This window comes from Protopterus annectens, chromosome 13.part0 (genome assembly GCF_019279795.1).
Source record: "Protopterus annectens isolate FY-2018-M chromosome 13.part0, PAN1.0, whole genome shotgun sequence".
NCBI classification, from domain to species: Eukaryota; Metazoa; Chordata; order Ceratodontiformes; family Protopteridae; genus Protopterus; species Protopterus annectens.
The window spans coordinates 139546426-139552450 of NC_056747.1; the positions used below are offsets into that span (position 1 = coordinate 139546426).

General features: G+C 38.6%; 1 long non-coding RNA gene across 1 annotated transcript; it reads right to left on the bottom strand.

Moving 5' to 3' along the window:
* Positions 1-151: 151 nt before the first annotated feature.
* On the bottom strand, positions 152-4991 carry LOC122817664. Its single transcript, XR_006367310.1, has 2 exons — positions 4892-4991; positions 152-1323 (listed from the first exon to the last, which is right to left on the bottom strand). It is a non-coding gene; the product is annotated as an uncharacterized LOC122817664 (long non-coding RNA).
* Between the last annotated feature and the right edge of the window lie 1034 nt (positions 4992-6025).

The following is a 6025-nucleotide window of genomic DNA, read 5'->3' on the forward strand; positions in this document are numbered from 1 at the left end:
CAAAAATATATTTTTTATCTTTGCTACTGATAGAATTCTCTTCCCCCCCCCAAACATCTTTACTGAATTGCTACATGTGAATGTCTATCAGCTTTGTTAATCATCTTTAAAAAAAAAAAAAAAAAAAAAAAAAGACAGCATGCACAACTGATTCAGTAACATATTTTAATTAAAAGATCTTTATATACAATAAGGAAAAAAAAAACAGGAACCCCTCTTCCAAACTTTCTCAAGTATTCTGCAGCTAAGATGTAATTTCTAAATATTTTATTTTTGAACTGAAGTAGTAAGTAGTTTTTTTTAAATTAATTATATTCAGATGTTATAAAAACAACCCCACTACCTTCCCCTTGAGACTTTTTCCCACCATGACCACCAACGCAAGACAAAACATTATCCTGAAATACAGATCAGCCAAGTTTACAGTGGTGCATTTATTACAGAAAGGGTTCAGATTTAAAGAAAACATGCAAAATACAACTGACCATTAAGAATTAAAACATATATAACTAAGGTCCTCACATGGCTATATACAAAGTTGTGGTATGCAGGCCACAGGGATTGCCAGGTCTGAATTTACAGTTTAAGCCACAGTTTTGGTCTGGTGATTACCGTGGAGAGGAAAGATGATATAGTTATTCTATCATTATGTATGTCTGGCACTGCTTCTGACAGTACGCTATTCAGTCAGAACCGCGACTTAGCAAGTTTAACTATAATGTATCAAATTGTTTAACATGTATCCAACTCTAAATAGTGAACTACTGATGGAGGGCAGGTGAAAAAAGCAAGCACTGCTGCAGAGAATGATGCAGGTACACTAATGTATACCAATAAAATAATCCTTAATGAGTGAACACTAACTTCCGTTTTTGGTAATCACAGTTTCATGGCAGCTAGTGCTACTGCAGTTCATGACGTGTACATCTGGATAAGCACCAGGAAGTCACCATTTAAACAAGGTCTTCTACCCCAGGACACTCACCATCTGCAGGCTACTACAACAGTAAGCAGTACATTCAAGGCCCCCCCTCCAGTGATGTTCTTCAATAGGACACAGTGGCACTTCTGGTCCTACAGCTAACATCATAAAACATTTGAAAGCTGTTCTACATGGAAAATGAAAGCCAGGTGGAATGTGGTGTTTCTGAACTTCTCTCTCAGCAGTAGATACCCTCTCTTCATCGCTTGGAATGGCTGTGCCTTCAGTCTTGCCACAAACCTTACAGTCCAATATTTGAAAGATTAGGAAAGGTGCTGAATCTATAGCATTCATCTTTTCTCCATCACATTACACATGTGAATATCTATGAACCAAACAGTCTGCAAAGCAAAAAAAAAGAGTAAAGTAATGAGTGCAGTACACTTACCACACAAAAGGAAGATATAAAAGAGTTGCAACTGCCTACTTCATGTGATTAATGTGAAGGTGTTTAAAAAATATTCCTTAGTACAAGTTATTTAGTAGTATAACTGGCAAATGACACACACCAGATTACTTTTTAAAAGCAGTCTTAATGTCATAAACTGTTATTACAGCATTCAGTTTTTTGCACTTATTACTCATGCCACTTAGTTCTCCCACTTCAGTCAGTATCTAATGTGAAATGCAACAATGACCATACTAACCAATGCAACTGCACAACTTATGCTTCATCCAATCCAGCATGAAATCAACGTAAGTACACACCCCCAAAACTCGTACTAATGAAAATCGATACCTTGGTCCTGAGGCAGATGGGGATGTTACTGCTTTACTGCCCTCTACACAGTGTGTACTGGCATCAGGTTCACCAGGTAAATCAAAAAGCTGAAGCACCTATACCAAACCAAGCTAAACCACTTTAAAAGCAGGAAGGCAACTTGTACTCCCATGCCAGCACTTAATGGTCATAGATGGACTTGGGTCATGCTTAACGTAGCTCAGTAAAAAGCAAATCTGCAGTTTTCCTATAGTAAGACTAGTTTAAGTGTTTATTTTTTTTTTTATTTTCCACAAATAAGGAAGTGAAGTCAGTCCTCTACCTTAATGCTGGTTACAGCCATCTCCTCACGTCTATTGCATTTTTCTCAACTTTGAGATATTTTGTGGCATTCATATTTTTTATTAGGAAAATAGAATTTTTTGTAATTTTAAAAAGTATATTATGCTTAATGTAATTCTTATTTTTACTTATACATTGGAATTTATTTCCTTTTCTGAAAATTTGTTAGTACATACTTCTCTGGCTGCACAGTTTGAGGTTTTGCATACTGGGGGGAGGTGGTGTACCAGTTGTTTTGGGGGAAAGCATGTACACTTATTATATTTCGTGAAGCCCATGGGCTTATCAGCCTTTACACACACCCCCTGACCCCCCCACACACACCTGACCCCCCCACACACACTCACACACACCTGACCCCCCCCCACACACACACACCTGACCCCCCCACACACACACACACACACCTGACCCCCACACACACACCTGACCCCCACACACACACACACCTGACCCCCACACACACACACCTACCCCCCCATACACACACACACCTGCCCCCACACACACACCTGCCCACACACACACCTACCCCCCCCACACACACACCTGAGCCCCCACACACACACCTGACTCGACCCCCACACACAAACTTGACCCCCACACACAGACCTGACCCCCACACAAACACACAGACCGAACCCCCCACACACACACAGAAACACACAGACTGGACCCCCACACACACAGACCTGACCCCCCCCCCCACACACACAGAAAAAAACATGAGAAGGGGAAAAACAAGGAAACCTCCCCTTTTATTTATTTATTTTTTTTAGAGAAAGGAATGCAGGAAGGGAAAGGCTATCAAATATAGTAGTGAAATTACAACCAAGGGTACAAGGGAGTTGAGGGAAAGTAAGCTAATAAAAAACGGTTACTGAATACGAAGTAAGAAAGGAAATCCAACAGCTGCAGGCAAGGTACTTTAACGTAAGACAGTTCATTATCAAAACTCCATACGTTTTCGTCACCCTTGTAGGATAACTTCTTCAGAAAATACAAACTAACTACAAAGTAACAGTTTTTTTTAAAAAAAACGTGCCGTATTTATTTATTTATAAATATGTATGTATTTATTTTTTTCAGGCATTTATTTAAAATATCCAGCGATTACCAGACAGCAAAAATGGGGTATGAGCTGACAAATACCTTAAAGGCTGGAGAGACTTGCAATTTGATTTTCAAAGATGCCAAATGCATTTATTGCCACTCATTTTAGAAATTTCACAAGTTCTCCCACTACTATCCCCCCTCCAGGGTCTTTTATAAAAATCAAATTACTGACTTAATATGGGCAATAAATACATAAACCCCTGAAAGACAGTTCTTCCAAATGAATTGCTGCAATAACTTTGAAACAATTTCACCGGCTGAATAATAAAGGTACATGATGCATACTGGAAGGATATTTTAGTGCTGGAGTGCCAGAGCGTACAGAGTTTCAATTCGGACAGTTAAGAGAAAATTTAAATATGTGAGACCTCTTGGGTACTGAACATTTAAGGTCAACATCAAACTATGATTTAATCTGAATTAAAACTTTGGAAAGATAAAACCCTCCCAATTAATATGTACAGGATATAGAAAGCTGTGGACAGATGGTGGACCTCTTGGCTTGGAAGTGCTGATTCCCTAATATTTTGAGAACAGTTGGTTGACAATTGAGAAGTAAGGAGCTGAAAAGCATTAAAAAGGAGTTTAAGTTGAGGGACAGAGCTCTATTAAAATATCACAAAATGGTCCAGTAAGTTACAAAATTAAAATCTTGTGATGCACAAGTTGGACTGTCCCCAACTAATTAAATGGGTTTATGAGGCAAGACAGGAAGCTGCGATGGAGAAAAAAAATTAACGGAATATACCAAATGCTAGTTAAAATACATTTAAATGGAAAAGAATATTTGAGAAAGGCTTGGGTGGGAGATTTGGGTACTTAAGTGTAGTGAATGAAGTCAAGTATTGTATCACAGATATGCCTACAGTTTTCAAAGATGTAGGCCTTTCGCCAAGCACCATAACAATATCAGCACACACTTACTATATCCCAGCAAGATTATTCTGGATACACCCACCTCAAACCCTGAATGTTGCTGGTCCGATGAAGCAATTTTTGGGGACTGGAGGTACATCTTTGCAGAGCGTAGGGCACTTTCACACTTTAGGAAGAAAATTTAAAAAATGATTAAACTCCTAAACAGAATAAAGGTAGGAACCCTTTTACTACTGAGCTAGTAAAGAATGAGCAGGATTTGCTGAACATTCTGCTGTTTCTCACACTAAAACAATAAGGTGGAAAAGTCAGACCCTGTTCTCATTAAGTAATATAATCTTATTAATGTAGGAACTGCTCAAGCAAGAATTGTAGGAGAGTGAGCTAGTAAACACAGACAGACTGATGTACAACTGGGGATCCTGGATCCATTACACAGGCCTACAAATATGAAGAGGAAGAATACAGTAAACACCAAATAATACACGTCGTCCAGGTTATTCTAACAGACTTTGCTGTACATTCCATAGAGAATACCATTCCCTACAAATTAGACTGATTAGCCAAGTTCTTTTTTTCCTCAGTAAATGGTTTGGTAATAACAAGATAAAACTAAACAAAAAAACCCCAAAAAATGTCAGCACAAGACGACCCAAAATGCAGTGCGTGTATATGCATGTACAGAACAGCTGTACATGAAAAGTACTATAAAAAGTGTTTACTTTTGGTGTTACATAAATTCTACATAAAATGCATTCACTACTGAGATATTAAGACTATTATTTTGACTGCTGGGTAACGGGTACACATTACATATCTGACCCAAGTATGGTTCATTAAAAAATGATACTTACACAATCATGCAAAACATCATGAATACGTTCCATAATGCAATGAAAATTCGAAAATAACGGAGGCTCAGTAAGAATTCTCTGATGTTGTCTCCTAAAAATATAAAGAAATCTTTGTCACTAAAAAAAATTGTTAGCTTTGAAGCATTTTGTTTTCTTTACATAATTTTCTTTCACATTTCACTCAAACACTGAAACAGTTGTCAAAAACAGTTCAATCAAACGTACATAAAGAGCACAGGTTTCCTGCTTGCCCATAACCATAGCTGTTCGAATTTCTTCACTGCAGCAGTAACCTATGGGTAGTGTCCTGCTAAGGACACAGCTCCACGACAGCTTCACAAAGCAATAACTCCCTTTCCTCTTACTCTTATCTTCTGATATACTTCCTTCCAGAAAGGATACAGCTTATCGGCTACCAGAGTGTGGTGAATCTTCCGATTTTACTGCCCTGAGAAACGAAGGTTGATCCTAAGCCAGCAAAACTAGCAATCACCATAAAAATCACCCAAACAGCAACCATCACCATAATAAAATGTGTTGTGGTCCCATCTCAACTATTTACAGATGGTGTGGGTGGGTGCAACCACTGCAGCAGTGAAGACATTCAAAATATCTACTGTTCTGGTTAAGCACGACTTGCACAACTATACTATGTCCTTTATTCTCTCTGCTGTAGTAGCCTATGGGTAGAATCCAAAAGATAACCCTACCTGGGAAGAGGAAGAGGAAGACTAAGGATACAGGGGCCTCTGGAGAATGGCCCTAGCAAAGCCTGTCCTGGACCTAGAGAAGGAATCCAGCTTGTAATGCTTTGTGAAGGTATTAACTGAGGATCAAGTTGCTGCCTCTAGAATACTTGGAGTCCACCTTCCTCCAGTATGCTATCAAATGGGACAGGCAGGGTCCTGGAAGAATGCATCTTAATTTTGCTTGGAATACTTTAAAAAAAAAAAAAAAAAAAAAAAAAAAAAACGAACAGCAAAAGTCAACCATCTGGGCATAGTCTGTTTTCACAAGGGTTGGCCTTTCTTAGTCCTATCACAGGAAACAAATGGCTGCTTAGCCTTTGTAAAGGACTTTGTTCTGTGAAGGTAATAGCTGAGCTACCTGAGCACATCTGATGTATGTAGAATC